Genomic DNA, 18,391 nt, shown 5'->3' on the forward strand with positions numbered 1-18,391 from the left:
GTGGCACATGTAACCGTTCGAGTTTCGCCAATGTGGTCAAGTAGGTACATAAATATATGATGCTAAGAATAATCATGGCTGCCGGCATATGTGGGGTTGATTTTACAGGGGACGAGCCTAGCGATGGCTCCTGCTTGTGATGGTGAGGCAGAAGGAAACTCCACGTTCTCCTGTTGCATCAGGGAAGGGAATTAGCTCAGAACACCTGCTTTGCATGTAGAAGGCCTCAGGTTCAAGCCCCAGCATCTTCCGGTAGGGCTGGGACTGTCCCCTGCCTAAAACCCCGGACAGCTGCTGCCTGTCAGTGTCAAGAGTATTGAGCTAGAATGGACCAATGGTCTAGCTCAGTGTAAATCTGGTTCCTAAATGGTCCTGATGCTGAGGACAATTAACTAGGGAAGCAGGCTGCTGGCAAGTCAGGAACAGCCAATGCGCTGTGCAGCTCCCCTCGCCCTGTGCTGTTGTTGACTACAACTCCCATCATCCCTAGCTATGGCAGCTTGAGTCCACCAAATCTTCAGAGTGCCCTGCTTTGGCCATCTCAGCTGGACTAGGTAGAACCAGGGCCTGCCTGATCCTGTGTACAGTTCTGGCTGCCTCACCTCAAAAAGGAGACTGTGGACTTGGAAAAGGTTCAGAAAAGGATGACCAAAAGGATCGAGGGCATGGAGTGACTTCCCTTTGATGAAAAGTTGCATCATTTGGGTTTTGTTTTGTTTTTTAGTTTAGAGGAAAAGTGAATAAGAGGAGACATGATAAAGGTCTGTAAAATTATGCATGGCGTGCTGAATGTGGACAGAGAAAAGCTTTTCTCCCTCTCTCATAACACAAGAAGTCATGGGCTTCCAAAGAAGCCGAATGCTGGAAGATTCGGGACAGATAGAAGAAAGTCCTTCTTCACACAGTGTAGAGTTAAATGGTGGAACTTGCTGCCTCCGGAGGCAGTGATGGCCCCCAACCTAGATAGCTTTAAAAGAGGATTAGAGAAATTCATGGAGGAGAAGGGTATTGATGGCTACTAGCCAGGATGAGTGTGTTCTGCCTCTAAGGTCAGAGGCAGTGATGCTTCTGAATTCCAGCTCCGGGAAACCACAGGAGGGGAGTGGGCTCTTGTGTTCAAATCCTGCCTGTGTGTTTCCTATTGGGGCATCTGGTTGGCCACAGCGAGAACAGGATGCTGGACTAGGTGGGCCCCCCTTTGGCCTGATCCAGATAGCTCATCTTACGTTCTTATGATGCAGCAGATGCTCTTCTTCCAACACCCTTCTGTTTCTTAAGGTAAAATGTTGTAACAAGTGCAGGGGTTTCTTCCGCGGCTTCCTCTGTGCAACGACTGTTGTTGACTGTCAAAAGCCTCCTCTCGTCATCACCACTTCCTCTGCATGCATCCACCCGCCCTTTTCATGCTGCAAAGCTTTTGCAGGTTGCAACTTTTCTTGTTGGGGGTCCATTTGTTCTTTGCTCCTATCTTTTTGAAAATGCAACTTCAGAAACTCAATGGGATGTACAAACCAATCAAAGGCAAACAAAAAAAAAACATGGCTGTGACTGAGTGAAGTGCAGAGATTGTTTACATCATCTTCTTCACCTTCTTCACCGTATTAAAGGTTTATGAGGATTCTAGTTATATCAAAACACAGTGGTACCTCGAGTCACAAATGCCCCAGGTTACAAAAGCTTCAGGTTACAAACTCCGCTAACCTGGAAGAGTTACGTTGAGAACTTTGCCCCAGGATGAGAATGGAAATCGTGTGACGGTGGTGCAGCGGTAGCAAGAGGCCCCATTAGCAAAAGCAGGCCTCTAGTTAAGAACAGTTTCAGGTTAAGAACGGACCTCCGGAATGAATTAAGTTCATAACTAGAGGTACCACTGCATATCGTGCTTTTAATATTCTGTTGGGAGCCACCCAGAGTGGCTGGGGAAACCCAGCCAGATGAGTGGGGTATAAATAATAAAATTATTATTATTATTATTATTATTATTATTATTATTATTATTATGCTGGACACAACTGTTTTCTTCTTCAGCCTTACCATGAAGCAGGACAAGGATTTCTCTGGACCAGGAGTAGGGGATCTCAGGGGTTGGTGCACCTGTTCCTAGTCCTCAGCAGTCTCCTCAGGTCATGCCTCTCCAAGGCCATGCCTCCTCTTCCAGGCCCCGCCCCTCACTGCTCTGACCCCGCCCCCTCCTTACATGCTTTTGCCTTGCTGCAGGGTGTCATTGCATTATGATAATCCCTCTTGGTTGCCTGGATAGAAGATGTGTCTGTAGGAACCTCTTTGTACTGGTCAGAGCACACCTGGAGTCCTGTGTTCAGTTCTGGGCACCACAATTTAAGAAGGATGTTGACCAGCTAGAATGTGTGTAGATGAGGGCAACCAAGATGATCAAGGGTCTGGAAGCCAAGCCTTTATGCGGAACAGTTGAAGGAGCTGGGCATGTTTAACCTGGAAAAGAGGAGACTGAGAGGAGTTACAATAGCCATCTTCAAATATCTCAAGGGCTGTTGCATGGAAGAGGGAACAAGCTTGTTTTTTCCTGCTCCAGAGGGCAGGACTCAAACAAATGGCTTCAAGCTACAAGAAATCAGATTCTGACTAAACGTCGGGAAGATATTCCACTCTCTTGGTGCCACCACAGAAAAGGCCCCGCCTCTAGTCCCCATTGGCCTGATCTCATGCAATGAGGGTGCAGAGACCCAGGCCTGCAATGTCAGTCTCAAGGGCCAAATAGGCTCATCTGGGAGCAGGCTATTTTAATCCATATTATTTAGTTAGTTGACCTTTCATTTGTGCTTTAAGAGATTTATGCACGCTATCCCAACAATTCTCACTACAACCCGGCAAAGTTGGCCATTATTACAGTGTTCTCTTGTTTCAAGCTGACAGAGAAAGCTGGGAGAAAGGACAGTTGCCTCAGGTGTTTGGGGCTGAGCTAAAATTTTAATCAAGACCATTTCTGTCCAGGGCCCATTCTGAGATCTCACATAACACTAGTAGTGTTTACTTAGACAGTATTGACTCCTACCAGTAACCTGCAAGGATTTTCCCCTCTTTGTTCTTTTCCTTTTTTTATTTTAGTGGGGTTTAATGTGGGGGGTTTTTTCTGTCTGTCTTACGGCTTCACATAGGCAAGGAAGTCCTATATTTGGGTGTATCTCTAGGTGCTCAGTTTCACTTCTGCTCTGACTGCACATGTGTGTGCAATTTGTGGGGGCCACTCTCAGGATTTGGCTCTGGCTGTCAAAAAAGACCCCGGCACTTCCAGATGGGAACCATGGGGGGGGGGAGGGTATTAATCGGGGGTTTGACAGAAGTTCAAGAAATTGGGGTGGCAAAGGATTATTCAGGCTGTTGAAAGCATCTCCATCCTTTTCGGTTGTTTTTATGGCTGGGAGATTCAGGACAGATAAAAGAAAGTACCATATTTTTCACTCTATGAGACGCACCAGACCACAAGACGCACCTCGTTTTTGGAGGAGCAAAACAAGAGAGAAAAAATTCTGAATCCCAGAAGCCAGAACAGCAAGAGGGATCGCTGCGCAGTGAAAGCAGCAATCCCTCTTGCTGTGCTGGCTTCTGGGATAGCTGCGCAGCCTGCATTTGCTCCATAAGTCGCACACACATTTCCCCTTACTTTTTAGGAGGGAAAAAGTGAGTCTTATAGAGCAAAAAATACGGTACTTTTTTCACGTCTTCTGTGGCATTAGCTACCCCTCCCAGTTTGGTGTCATCTGCAGTTTTGATGAGCAAACCCTCAGTACCTCCATTCAAGTTATCTATAAAGATGTTGAACAACAACGGGCCCAGGACAGAACCCTGAGGCACCCCCTTGTCATTTTCCACCACGGGGATCTGGTTGGCCGCTGTGAGTACAGAATGCTGGACTAGAAGGGCCTTTGGCCTGATCCAGTTGGCTATTCTTATGGCTTTATATCTTCCCATATCTCCATCCACAGAGCATGGAAGGGCCCTTTTGCTCCCTATTTGGATATCCTGTGGTGGGGAATAAAGCAGCCCAAGATAAGTGCAATGCAGGACAAAAATCACTCATGGGGGGAAAACCTTCCTGAATGAACAAGATGGCTGACTGCACAGTTTAGGGCCTACCTGGAAGCACCTACTGCAGCTCACAGAGTCTAATTTCGAATGTTTTTTTTAAAATGCCACCCTGTAACCAAATGCGAACATCTTTGGTGTGGGGAGTCGTTTTACCTTCCTCAGAAGAATTTGGGCCTTTGGTGCCCAAAGCAAGATTATTCACGTGCTCGATTCACTATTTGTATTCCCCTTTTCCAACAGCAGACGTCGAGCTCAAAGCAGCTCCCAGTAACCACAGTGCCATTAAAAACACAACAAGCGTTGCAATGTCTCTGACATCAAAAGCACAGTAGCGTATAGCAGCAAATTCCTTCGAAACCATCAATGCCATTCAATAAAGTCATAGTCATTCAAAATATTGGAAAGAGCTGCTGAGTGCCAGCTCTTGTGTTAGGTGAGACCCTCTCTCAGGGAAGAGGCTGCTTCTTCGCTCAGTGAAGCAGGCAGCACAACTCCCAGAAAGGAAAATCTTCCATGGTTTTTTTTAGATAGATGAGATAAGCTTATACGGTGCTGTCGCCGGGCCATAAATCCTAGGCTTTCGGACTTTTGAAAGAGAGGTGGTTTTGATGCAAGAATCTGTGCAAGAATGTTATCACTCTCCTGGAGTTCCAAAGATGTTTCTAAGGAGCTATCATTTTTTTTGCTGCTGACGCTGGGAGAGAATCTTCAGTACAAATGGCATAAAGGGAGCAGGGGATGAGCCACTGTTGCAAAACTTGGAGGAAGAGTCCCATTTCAGAAGCCCTTGGAGCCACAACTGATAGTGGCAGGGCAGTCCATCACCAATTGCTTTGATCCTTTCAGGAGAGGCAAAATTAAGACCAGCTGAGGCTGCCAGGTTGCTAGATGCATCTGGTGGAACAAGGCACTACCAAAAGAACCCACATCCCGAATCAACTAAGCAAATCAAATGTATTTCCACATTATTTTTCCTCATTTGCTAAATTTATTCATAGGCCTGGGGAATGAATAAGGATTATAAACCCATTATTTACTGACATAAGTCCTCTTCTGGCTTCCAGGTTTTGTGCGGACATGTCCTTTCCTTAATCATAAGGACTAGAAACCTGCAAGAAATAAATAAATGGAAGGCAGCTGTCACATGAGCCCACTGTAAACTCCCAAGTTTTATGTGAGCCTGTCTCCCCCCCCACACACACACACATTTAGGCAGACTGCCCAATTTTTAAATGTTTTAAAGTGCTGCATAAATATTCACACATTGATCGGCCCATTCACTATATTATTGAAATTTTACTTTAAAAGGAAAGCTGCTGCAAGGATTATGGAGGTAGAGAGGTTTCTTAGTAACATTGTGGGCACTAGCCAGTCAGTACTGTGTACAGCAGGGGTGGGGAACCTTTGTCAGCTCAAGGGCCACATTACCTTGTGTGCAGCCTTCCAAGGGCCACCTGCCAGCAGTCAGCTGGATGAGAAACAAAAAAAAATGAGTGGGACAAAAGCTGATGGAGCTACTGAAGAGTCTTATGAACTGCTCTGAGATCTTCGGATGAAGGGGGTATATAAATTTATATGCTGATGGTGGTGGTGATGGTAATAGTGTAGGGAGAGGTTGGCTTGGGTAGTCCTCATTTCCCCCAAAGCTCTTCTGAACTTGCATTGCATTTGTCTCAGAGTGGCAGCTTTCAGAGACAACCACATGCTTGTCTGCCCCTCAGACTCGACTCTGGGGTGATTTTTCAGTCTGAGTTCATTTTGTGGAAAGGTGGGCCTCAGGTAGGCTTGCCATATGTCAGGAAAATTCCTGACACATCCTGGTTTTCAGGTGTAAAAATGGCATGGGGGGATTTTGGTGAACTGGCAAAATGTCAGGGAATACACGGATATATGGCAACACGATGGTAAAAGCAGCAAAAACAGCTCCGAAAGCAATTTTCAGAGGAGGTTGCCCCCCAAAAAGCTCAACCATTTGGGGGTATGAAGAATTTTACTTTTTTGAAATATGGCAACCCTAGTCTCAGCTTGACGGTCTTGTATATGCAGTGCTTAGGATCATTCTGCCTCTCTGCATGAGGCCTGAGGCAATAAAAAAAAGCCTTCCTTTCTGGTACTCCTGTGCCCTGGAGGCAACAAGGCAGGGAGAGCATGTTGCAAAGAGATCAGCATCTGACAACATCTCACATTTTTGCAACCTGAGGCTGAAAGCCACAACTTACCAGAAATAGGTTCTTCTTTCCACACAGTCCTGCTCAGCTGCATTTTTGGTGGGGGTGAGCCCCACTTTGAAGTTGTACGTTGGGGAGTTGTTGTCAAATGTCTTCTGAGACTTACAGCTCTTCTGTTTATTGCTCCTCCCTTCTGATTGTCTGTGGGGAAGTTATATGTCAATGACCTTGCCATCCCGCTTTGCTTGAGGGAGGTTTCTGTGTCTTCCTGCCCATCACTCCTTCATCCTATGCTGTTCAGGACATTTCCCCTTCACTTTCCTAGCTGCAAAATGTTGTTTTCTTTTTCGTTGTTGTTGTGCTGGGACAGCAGAGCATTTTATTCCACTTCGGTCACATCCACACCGTGGCATTCAAAGCTTGCTTCGCCAAAGAGAGCCAGTGTGGTGTAGTGGTTAAGAGCGGTAGTCTTGTAATCTGGTGAACCAGGTTTGCGTCTCCGCTCCTCCACATGCAGCTGCTGGGTGACCTTGGACTAGTCACACTTCTCTGAAGTCCCTCAGCCTCACTCATCTCACAGAGTGTTTGTTGTGAGGGAAGAAAGGAAGGAGGTTGTGAGCCACTTTGAGACTCCTTCAGGTAGTGATAAAGTGGGATATCAAATCCAAACTCTTCTTCTTCAAACCTTTACTGGGCATTACAAATATAGGCCATCATAAAACATCCATATATAATATTTTAAAATATATACAGATAAACAGCCATGTAAAAATATTTAATAACTAGGGTTTTCATTGGAGTTTCTTCCCACCAAATAGTGCCATTCGCTTCTCTGAGAGGTACTGTTGATTAAAAACTCCGCCACCCTTGCAGTTACTACTGGGTATCTGATACCTTCATTGTGCTTTGATGTTAGACTACCCAGAAAAGCATATAGCATGCATTTGCATAGCTGGTTGTACAATGGACAGTAGAAAATAATATGTTCTACTGTGTCTGGCACATTCAAAAAACATCCGCAATGTCTATCATTTCTGGGGATGTTTAAGTATCTGCCCTTGACAAAAGCTGAGGGGGGAAACATTCAGTCGGGGTAATATAAAAGCCCTGCGTTGGACTGGAATTATTAGTTTTGAAATATAAGTGACCCTGTTATCTGTTGGATTTAAACCATAAAACTTGGGGGAGCAAATTTTATTTACAGCTGACTCAATATTTTGTTTTTCAGTGTGCCTTAATCTGATTTGAATATTACAATAAATATATTGCTACAAGAGTTCCAAGTCAATACCAATAGATCTGATTTTGCTGTGTGTAAGAGTTGGAACCATCTGCATTCAAAGCACTGTCACGCCACTTCAGCGGCTGCGGATTTCCCCCAAAGAATTCTGGGAACTGTAGTTTGTGAAGGGTGATGAGGCCTCCTAACAACTTTCAGCGCCCCTAGCAAGCTGAAGTTCCCAAGGTTCTTGGAGGGAGGCTGCAACTGTTAGTGTGGTATAAGGGTTTTTCATTATGCCAAAAATACTCACATGTCTGGAGGTAACCTTACTGAAATGAGCTTCAATACTGTACCCGCAAAGCAAACTTTTTTGGGGGGCGGCAGACAGAGAAAGGGCAGTCGTTCAGTTGCGGAACAAGCACCCTGCACGCAGAAGGGACATTTGACAGGGTGGGCTGGGAAGGGCCTAGGTCAAATGTGGGCAACCCCTGGCCCTTGTGGGTGCCCTGCATGGCCCCCTGGGCACCCCTCACTTTGCACCCTGGATTGCCTGATGCCAAGCTTGCCCTGCAAAAGGTTTGGCTGCCTCAGTGCTGCTTCTGCCGCCTTTGCTGCAGTGTGGCGAGCACCACTTCCTGTTTCCAACCACAGATTGCACCTGGCAGAGCATCTACGCCGCAGGCGAGGGTGGGGTGTTTGTTCCTTTCAGCTGGAGGGCTGATTTCCTTTCTGTGGCTGTGGAGGGCGGGGCCAAAGGCAAGAGTGGGCGGAGCAAGGGGTACCATACACTCTCACGTTCGCAACCTGCAAGAGGCATCAGAAGAGCTCCAGGACCCAGGCGAAAGCCCTCCAGGAGGGCTTAAAGTTGGGCTGGTGAGGGGTGTGTGGTCTGAGGAGAATGCCAAGGGCCACCTTCGGCCCCTGGGTTCCCTACCTTTGTTGTAAGGAGTGCTGAACCAGGCGGACCATTTGCTTGGATGATAGCATCATAGAATAGTAGAGTTTAAAAACCAAGGTTGCCTCGCTAAAGTTTCACCTCCACCTTAAAAGTCACACAAGGAATTGGAGTGGGGAGACATCCTGGGAAGAGCACAGAGAAGCATGAGCAGTCCTCCCCTGTCATTACGTAGAATCATAGAATTGGAAGGGACCCTGAGGGTCATCTAGTCCAACCCCCTGCAATGCAGGAATCTCAGCTAAAGCATCCATGACAGATGGCCATCCAACCTCTGCTTGAAAACCTCCCAGTGTGTGGTTTTCAGAGAGGCATGCTGCCCCTGGATTATCGCAGTTGCTTGCCCCTGATAGACCTGTGCTCCATGAAATGGTCTAATCCGTTTTAAGCACACACACACAGAGAGAGACACCAAGAATATCATCTGGCAGGGAATGTGGAAGTCGCTGACATCTGCCTGCCTCCCCTCAGAGCCAAACCAAACGGAGTCCTTCAGTCATCTCTTTTCCCATTGAGCGCTAGGGGAAGGTTGACTAGCTCAGAGGCGCATGGACCGCATTTCAGAGATGCTCTCTTCCACAAGCCTCTCAAGAAATATTGGATACGTAACATCCAATGGGTTGGAAGTTTTTTTCTGGATGTAACATTCTTGGTACTCCTTGTGCCTTTGATGGTTTCAGTCATAGGTTTTTGTTTCTGTGTACTGTGCAAGTTGTGTGACCACACCTGTTTGATCTTACGGCAGTCCTTTCATAAAATCATAACATTGTAGAGTCGGAAGGGACTCTCGAGGGCCCTCCAATCCAAGACCCTGCAATGCAGGAATCATAGCTAATCACTTTCCTCTTACCTGCCTATATCTCATCACAAATATCCAGAAAGCCAGCTCTGTCATTTCTCCCTGTGAATGTAACATGGATTTGGTTCTCTTTAGGTTTTCTGTGTTTGTCTTGTGAAGTTCTGTTTTGTTATTTGGGCTGTATAGATACAATTCAATAAAAAACACTTTCAAAGAGAGAGAGAGATGCTTTCAGTGGTGGGTGGCTTGACTTGAGGGGTGGTGGAGGGGCAAGAAGACCCCTTTTCTCTCTCTCCCACTCCCCACCCCACTCTCCCCCCCCCCCTGGAAGTGGTCTATAACCCCCTGCACTTCCCCCATTCATACTTCTTCCTCCCTCATGGAGTTCCCTGGAGGAAAGTTCTCTTTGTGTGCAGCTTCTGGGCCCAATTCCAGACCCTTTCTGGGAGGGGAGTGTGTGTGTGTGTGTGTGTGTGTGTGTGTGTGTGTGTGTGTGTGTGTGTGCTGTGTTGTGTGTGTGAAGGCCAAGACGGCTCAGCAGCCGATGGCTTCTCCAGCTGCAGCGCATTTTCAGAGCCACGCTTAAAAGAGAAGGCGCTGCATTTTTTTTCACATTCTTTTATCCTATTTTTAACTGCAGCCTCCCCCCCTCCTTTCTCAGCCCCTTCTGACATCCCACTCACACTCCCCCCCCCCCCCCCATTCACGGACGTCCTCTTGACTGCCGCCTCCCCCGCACTGCCTCTCTGGAGGAGATGAATGGACTCCTTTTCTCAAAGAAGGCACATCTGCGTGAGACGGGCTGGGAGGGAGACCCCAAGAGATTTGGGTAGGGATGGAGGGGGATGCTGGCAAGGGGTCTGCGGGCACACTGGGGGCCCTCTCCCCCCCCCCGATCCACACACACACACCCGATCCACACACACCCCTGTTATATTTCCACAAAGTGGCGGTGGACGGGGAGACACAGTTGGCAGGGTGATGTAGCAGGACAACAGAGGAAAGATAAGAAACATGAGAGAAGAGGGAAAGAAAAGAGGCCAGATTCATAGAATCCTAGAATTGTAGAGTTGGGAGGGTCTCCCCAGGGTCATCTAGTCCACCCCCCCCCCCCCCCGCAATGCAGGAATCACAGCTCAAGAACTTCAACAAGACGGCCCTCCAACCTCTTCTGAAAAACCTACAGTGAAGGGAAGTCCACCAACTTCCAAGGTAGTTCATTCCGCTATCAAAGGCAGCCCTGTTTAGGGAAGTTTTTAATGTCTGGCGCTATATTGTTTTTAATATTCGGGTGGAAGCTGCCCAGAGTGGCTGGGGAAACCCAGCCAGATGGGAGGGGTATAAATAATCTATTATTATTATTATTATTATTATTTGGGGAGCCTCCCAATATTGAGGAACCATGGTTCCCAACATCTCTGACCACTGGCCTTCTGGCTGGGGCTGATGGGAGTAAGAGTCCAACAATATCTGGAAGGCCACAAATTTGCCTGCTTAATTATTCATTTACAGTGGTACCTCGGGTTACATACGCTTCAGGTTACAGACTCTGCTAATCCAGAAATAGTGCTTCAGGTTAAGAACTTTGCTTCAGGATGAGAACAGAAATCGTGCTCTGGCAGCGCAGCGGCAGCAGGAGGCCCCATTAGCTAAAGTGGTGCTTCACGTTAAGTACAATTTCAGGTTAAGAATGGACCTCCGGAACGAATTAAGTACTTAACCCGAGGTACCACTGTATTTCATTACATTTTTATCCCAAGGAGCTCAACTTGGCATACACAGGTTCTCCCTTTCCCCATTTAATCCTCGCAACAACCCTGTGAGGTAGGCAAGGCTGAGAAACAGCAAGCTTCGTGGCTGAGTGGGGATTTGAACCTGGGTCTCTCCCAGGTCCTTTTCTGGCCTTAAAACTACTACACCACATTGGTTCTTACCAGGTGTCCTGCCTTTGGTGCCAAGGAAATCCCTAGGCATCTCATGGTGCTGGTCCACAGGAAGGCAAAATAATGGAAGGGCAGTTGCATCCTGTGGTCCTTGCAGTTGTCCAATCCGGGGTCCTTCACTTCCTTTCTCCCTCGCTGTCTTTTCATGCCTCCTGCTCAGCAGTTGCAGTCTGGAATCCTGAGCAGGAGCATGTCAGGATGATGCCCAGGAGCTCAGTGTGAAGTAAAGGATGCTTTGTGCTTTGGTGCGTCAATACAGGCCTTCACGATTCAGCCACTATTCAGTTCCATTTCACATTGATGGGCAAACTGGCCTAATCTGCCCTTTCCGGAGCAATAATACATGAACCAAGCACAGCGCCAGCCATGGAAATTTGCATTTCTCCGAATTTTGCAATGCAGTTCTCCCACCGAGTGACACGTACAAAAACGCACACAAGTGCATCATGTTCAGGGGAAAGGGCTTTGCAGATAGGCATACCTGAGGAGAGAGTCATGCTAAAAACGCTGGTGTTAATGTTTTGCTTTGTTTAAAATTTGTAAACTGATGTGGGAATGTGGAGAAATGAGCTTAGTGGTTGGAAAAATGAGGGAAATGGAAATAGTCAGAGCCATTAGATAGTGGAACGCACAATCTCAGAAGGTGGTGGACTCTCCATCATTTGCCGGGGGGTCGTTGAATAGCCACCTGTCAGTGATTCTTGAGCTGTGATTCCTGCGTTGCGGGGGGTTGGACTAGATGATCCTCGGGGTCCCTTCCAACTCTACAGTTCTAGGATTCTGTGGGAGATTCGCCCATTCCCTATTCAGGACGCTGCTTCTGTGTGAAAGCTCGCCAGTCTTGTGTCTTGCCACACTACTGCAGCCTGGATGCAGTCTTGGTTCAACTTTGCACACACACACACACACACACACACAAACAAACACAAACATGCCTTCAGGCCTAGAGGCAATTGAGTGCAGACAACTGGGACCTGCATGTTTTGCTGTGCCTTGACTCGAGTCCTGCTGCCTTCCATGAGGTTTGCTGGCTGCTCACAAGGTGCAACCTAAGCAGCAACTTTCATCGTAGAAACGGTGAATTATAGTGTTGGAAGGGACCTTGAGGGTCATCCTACGGGACCGCCTCTCCTGGTATGCCCCACAGAGAAACTTACGGTCTTCAAATAAAAACATCTTGAAGGTCCCAGGCCACAGAGAAGTTAGGCTGGCCTCAACTAGAGCCAGGGCTTTTTCGGCCGTGGCTCCGATCTGGTGGAACACTCTGTCACAAGAGACCAGGGCCCTGCGGGACTTGACATCTTTCCGCAGGGCCTGCAAGACAGAGCTGTTCCACCAGGCCTTTGGCCAGGGCACAGCCTGACTCCCTCCCTCGGCAATCTTCGCGGAGCTCTGGCCCAATGGTTGCCAGTGGCTTGAATGAATTAATTTTATAATGAATGATTTTGGAGTGTTGTTTATGCTGTACTTTTGTACGTACTGTTTTATTGTTGTTAGCCGCCCTGAACCCGGCTTCGGCTGGGGAGGGCGGGATATAAATAAAATTTATTATTATTATTATCTAGCCCAACCCCTGCAGTGCAGGAATCGCACACAGACCCCTTGATTGAACACAGCCGCCACCGACTGGGGTGTGCGGGGGGGGGGGGGGGGGAGCCAGTTGCAGTTGCCCTCAGCCCAACACTCAGCAGCGCCCCCCACAGGCAACCCAGGAAAACTCAACTGTGGCTGGAGGTGGGAGCTGGAGCCACAGGGAAAAGTTCCTCCACCTCCTGCCTTATCCCATCTTTATTTTTCTTTCCCAACCATCGCTTTGTAAGCTGAAGTGACTTCCTCTCTGGGGTTTATCTATGAATGGGAATCGCTGGGAGGGGGGGCAGTGCTGCGTGCCAATCCCAGCCAAGAAGAAAAAAAAGGGGGGAGCGGGTGGGAACAGAGGGGGGTGGGTCTGAGACCCTGAAAATAGCTTGGGCTTTCTCTCCACCCACCCCGAACCCCCCCTGTGCTGCTTGGCAGAAGGGAAGCCTTCTCTTGCCAGATGTTCGTTGTGTTTATAGCTGCTGGAGCAGGAGACAAAACTCTCCCATTAATATATCTCTCTCTCTTAACCTGGTGCTGGAGATGTCAGAACTCAGAGGCTGCAGCTGGAAAAGGCCTGTGGGGCGGAGAGGAAGGGAGCAAGACTTGGGGGGGCAGGAGGAGGAGGAGGAGAGGTGTCTGCCCTATTCAGCCAGTCTCATCACCACACCCACTCCTGCCCCCCTGGCATGCGAAGACAACCCCCCCATCATGTGCCGCATGCACAAATGCAAAAATAGGCAGTGGGGGGGAGGACAAGAAAGGAGAAAGAAAAACAGCAGCAGATTTTTTCATTTCAGAAAGTAAACACTGGGGCCACGGGGGTCTGGAGGTTATGGGAAAAGAGGAAGCCATCGGCCTAATCGGGCAGCCACACACTTCCCTTCTTGAAATAAACCAGAAATCGTGGCCTTCACAGCCGCCTTCCTCCTCCTCCTCTGTGCTTAACCCTGCGCTTGCCAACAATGCTGAGCCACGGACAAGACTGTGGTGCGGCGGAGGAAGTCCTCTGGTTCTTTGTCTACATGCACCCTCTGACTCCCACCCCACACTCATCCCAATGCCACTTTTTATGGCTGGAGGCTCTGCGCTTTGAAGGTCTTCATGACAGGCAGAAAGGTGTGGCGATGGGAGATGCTTTCGCTGCTGGTTTTCTGCTGGGATTGCAGAGATTTTTTTTGGGGGGGGGGGAGAGAGAGAAACTGCCACCTTACAGTCCTTGCCTGTATCCCTAGGGAATGCTGAATCAGTGGCTAATTTATTACCCATTAATTTGTTGCACCTTTCCCACCAAAGATCTCAAAGTGTTGTACAGTGATAACTCGAGTTACAGACGCTTCAGGCTACAGACGCTTCAGGTTACAGACTCCTGCTAACCCAGAAATAGTACCTCGGCTTAAGAACTTTGCTTCAGGATGAGAACAGAAATCGTGCTCCAGCGGCGCGGCAGCAGCAGGAGGCCCCCATTAGCTAAAGTGGTGCTTCAGGTTAAGAACAGTTTCAGGTTAAGAACAGAACGAATTAAGTACTTAACCCGAGGTACCACTGTATATGGTTCTCCCCATCCACATTTAATCCTCACAACAACCCTGCGAGGTAGGTTAGGTTGAGCGGCAACGGTTGCCCCCCAAGGTCACCTGGCCAGCTTCATGATTTGAGCTCTGTTCTCTCCTGGGTCCCAGTCCCAGTCTCTACCCACTGGTGGAGAGGGCAGTTGTTGCATTCAGGTCCTGCTTGCGAGCTTCCCAACCTTTGTAACACCTGATTGGCCATTGTGGAGACAGGAGGCTGGACTAAATGGGGCCCCTTGGTCCTGATCCAGCAGGCTGTTCTTACGTTCTCTTCTTCGACCAAGATATCCAGAGAAGGTCTCTAGAAAGACTCTTCCAGTGCTGGGCCTCTGCTTGCGGTACTTTAAGAGATCAGCAGCAGTGTTGCAGACCTCTTTAGATGTCTCAAGACTGCGGCTCCGATCAGCCTCTGCAGACCGAAAGATTTTGAAACTTAAATGAGGATTGCATGGTGAGCCAAAGTGCATGCAGTGGGCAATTTGGGAACAGTTTGAAGTTGCTTTTTGACCCAGATAGCAGATCAGCCCTTTTATCTGGAACTTATCTGAACTATGTGAATTATTTGTGCCTGCGAAACTAGGCTCGCTACGGTACTAAGAGGAGTCAGCTTAAGACCCCAAGCGCAAGATCAGAGCACCACTGATCCTAATGCTTAGCAGCGCTTTTTATTATATTTTAAAATATTTCTATGCCACTTTTCCCGGTAAAGCTTGTCCAAAGCTACTTCCAGCAATTATATACAGGCAGCCCACCATTTACGTGGTGGTTACGTTGCGAGGCACCGTGTGTGTCGCTACAGTCACATATAATTGAAACCCATTGAAAAAACCTGCAAACACCTTGCTCCCCTCCATCCCACCCATTTCGTAGGGTTGCAATATGTCTGTTGGAAACATTGTCTGGGGGCAATTGCTGACATTTCCAGGAAAATCTGGATGTATGGCAACCCAAGCTCAACAAATTTGGTAGAACTAAAAAATTCAACAACTTTGCCAAAGAAAGATCAACAACTTTTGTATCCAGATTTTCACTTTTTGAAATATGGCAGCCCTACATTTAGTGACATTTCAGTGAAGTCTTTATGACATTTCTGGGTCGCTTCCAATGCACATATACACGGTCGCACAAATATTGAATGCATGTAAACGAGGGGCTTATTCCCAAAGAATGAAACCCATTCAAATAAACAAGCAGGTCCTTAAGGCTTTCCAAACCCTCAAAAGTGTAGTTGCCTACATACATCTAGTGGAAGGGAGTTCCGGAACCGTGGAGCCATCCCAGCAAAGACCCTGCCTTGAATAGCCATCCACCTCACTGGTCTAGGGATCGGGCAGACCCAGAGGGCCTCCAATTGAGATTGCGTTATGTGAGCAGGCAGGTCTAGGCAAGTAGTTTGAGCCTAAACCATTTAATACTTTAAAGGTTAAAACCAACAGTTTAAGCTTGGCCTGCAAGTGCTCTTGAAGGCGGCACAGCTGAGGGGTGTTATTGAAGCTGATCACTGCTGCAGCATTTTGAATGCTTTCCATACGTTATATCAATAAGTCTTTTTGACAACCCTGTAAGGAAGGCCAGTATTATTATCCGCACATTGCAGATAGGGAATAGGGACTGAGGTTGAGTGATAATGGCTTGCATAAGGCTGTTGTTGCAGTGGCAAGGATCTGAACCCAGGGCTTCTGAACTGTCACCCACTGTGGCTTGTGCATGGACAGCATGCATTAAAGCTGTTGCACACCCCCCATTTGTTTTAGTGGGGCTCACACAGGAAAAACTTTTGGTGGATCATGCCCTATGTGGCCTGCGTTTGGGGAATTCACAACCTTTAATCCGGGAGAGAGAGATTACCTCCCAGTGCCTCTTCCACGTGGGAACTGTATTGGCTGCTTTGGTGACACCCCAGCCACCACACCAGTCCCCACCTTTGTCTCTTACCTGTTTGCCTGCCTGGCAAGGAGGGATGCAAGAAGGCGTCAATTTCTGGTCCACCCTTTCATTGCTACCTGCAGTGCTGTTGCCATTCTGCTGCAGTTTAGCTTCTGGCCAAAAGCGATGCCATTCATCTCAGTGTCTGCAGTAGCGGAATTTTGCACAATTAATTAAGTAGTTATTGAGGTGATGATGATGCTATTCCACCCCATTCATTTCCATGTAAAGGAAACACAATGTGAACGGGGAGAGGAGTCATAATGTACATACCATTTGTGGACTGAAAACAAAGGCAGTGAGTACCACTTGTATTCATTGGGTGGATTTCCATTCCAGATGCGGGATGAATAAGTCAACCCCTGCAATTTCTACTCCTGTTTCTGTGGGAATTTTCTGACATCGCTTCTAACAAAAGGGGCACCTTCCTATGAAAGAAAGCAGCAAAAATATCCAGTCTTAACGGACTTGGAAACGAGTGGCCAGTAAAGAATGTAGGTTGGATGTGTAATGGTGGAAAACAGCAAAGAGGCAACTCAGCTATAGACCTTTGAAGGACCCACTTCCATATACGCAAGCCCACATATAGGTGTTTTGTTAGCATCCATCAACCTTCACCTTTCTGGTGCTGTACAGATGTGCTAGACTCCAGTTCCAGCTCTCTGTCAGCTTGGCCATTCTCCCTGCGGCTGGTGGGAGCTTTAGTCAAGAACATCTGGAGGGCATGAGATGGATGCACAGGAGTGTCTCACACTCTTTCAAGTTGGAAAGGCATCTTTCTTCTCGGAGAGGACAAAGTTCTTTTTCTACACCGGGGCTCGATCTAGACACATTGTTATGGCTATCGGTGGTTGCTCGAGAGCAATCAGGCAAGGTGCCTCACTGGTCTGTTCTAAAGCTTTATTATTAGTGCTAAAAACCTTTACAATGCAGAGCGCCTCTATTCCACGTCTTGCTCATTCACTAGCAGAATCTGAGAGTGGGCGGTCCTTAAATCTTCCCCAGCAGAGTAGTCTCTTGACCCCCAGCCTACGCCTCCCCTCTCTGCGCGAAAGCCTACTGCGCAAGGAAGGCCTGGGTAAAGAGGGACGTCCCTCCTCCCCGCTTTGCTCAGGCAAGGTGTCCTGGCACCACCTTGCATCCTCTGAGCCCTGCATCTCCTCCCCACTAGAGGTGTGGCTTCCTTCCTCCGCTGAGGAGGTGCTGCTTCCCACGATCTTTGGGGGCTCTCTGTAATCCATCCGCCTTCCTCTGCCCCCCCCACCCCCACCCCTGAGCCGATTGCAGTTCCCTGGCACACATCAAAGAAGCGTTTCTGTTAAACTCGTTGTAAACATTGTATGGAAATCGGGTTGGCAAAAATGGAACTCCACAGCTCCATCTCGTTTCACAGTGTTAGAATGCATAAACAAGACATATGCAGTGGTACCTTGGTTGTCAAACTTAACCCATTCTGGGAATCCATTTGACTCCTGTTCAGAAAACAAGGTGCAGCTTCCAGTTGGCTGCTTGAGCTTCCTGCACTCAATCAGAAGCCATGGAAGCCACCTCGGATGTTCGGCTTCCAAAAAATGTTCGCAAACCGGAACACTTATTTCCTGGTTTGAGCTGTTCGGGAGCCGATTTGTTCCAGAGCCAAGCTGTTTGACAACCAAGGTAACACTGTAAAGCGCTTTTCCTTTGCCAATATAGCTGAGACCTGGGTCATCATCTACGAATGCATTTCTGAAAGAGGAGATGCTCACCATCCACTAAAACACGTTCAAACATTCCCAGTGGTTCCCTCGTTGCCTTTCACCGTTACAGGGACAACCTCTTTCCTGTGGGCTTTAGAAGGCTTCGGCTGCCTGGCGCAATTGTGATGCATTTCTCAGTGAATTAAAGATTTTTCCCAAAGCAGGCAGCTGTGCCAGACGAGCGTGGAGGGCACCCCTCTCCGGCGGCGGAGCTGAGAGAGTGGGATTGTGCCTCTACCTTTGGAAAAAGCGTTACTTTATTGGAAAGTGAATGGGACACGTCTTGGCTGCTCTGCCATCGGGGAGCCACAGAAGAGGCTTTATTTGGTTCTGGGACCATCCTTGGGCAGCAGGGGGTGGGGGCAGGGGGGGCAGAGCGAATCCTCATGCTTTGCCAAATGCAGCACCAGAAAGGAAGATGTTGCCAA

The 18,391-nt window shown here is 48.1% G+C and overlaps 1 protein-coding gene across 1 annotated transcript in view; it reads left to right on the plus strand.

The window, feature by feature from the left end:
• ETS1 (ETS proto-oncogene 1, transcription factor) overlaps positions 1-18,391 on the plus strand; it is a 107,486-nt gene that overhangs the window by 16,219 nt on the left and 72,876 nt on the right. The window lies entirely within an intron of this gene.

Source organism: Podarcis muralis, chromosome 15 (genome assembly GCF_964188315.1).
Source record: "Podarcis muralis chromosome 15, rPodMur119.hap1.1, whole genome shotgun sequence".
Classification (NCBI taxonomy): domain Eukaryota; kingdom Metazoa; phylum Chordata; class Lepidosauria; order Squamata; family Lacertidae; genus Podarcis; species Podarcis muralis.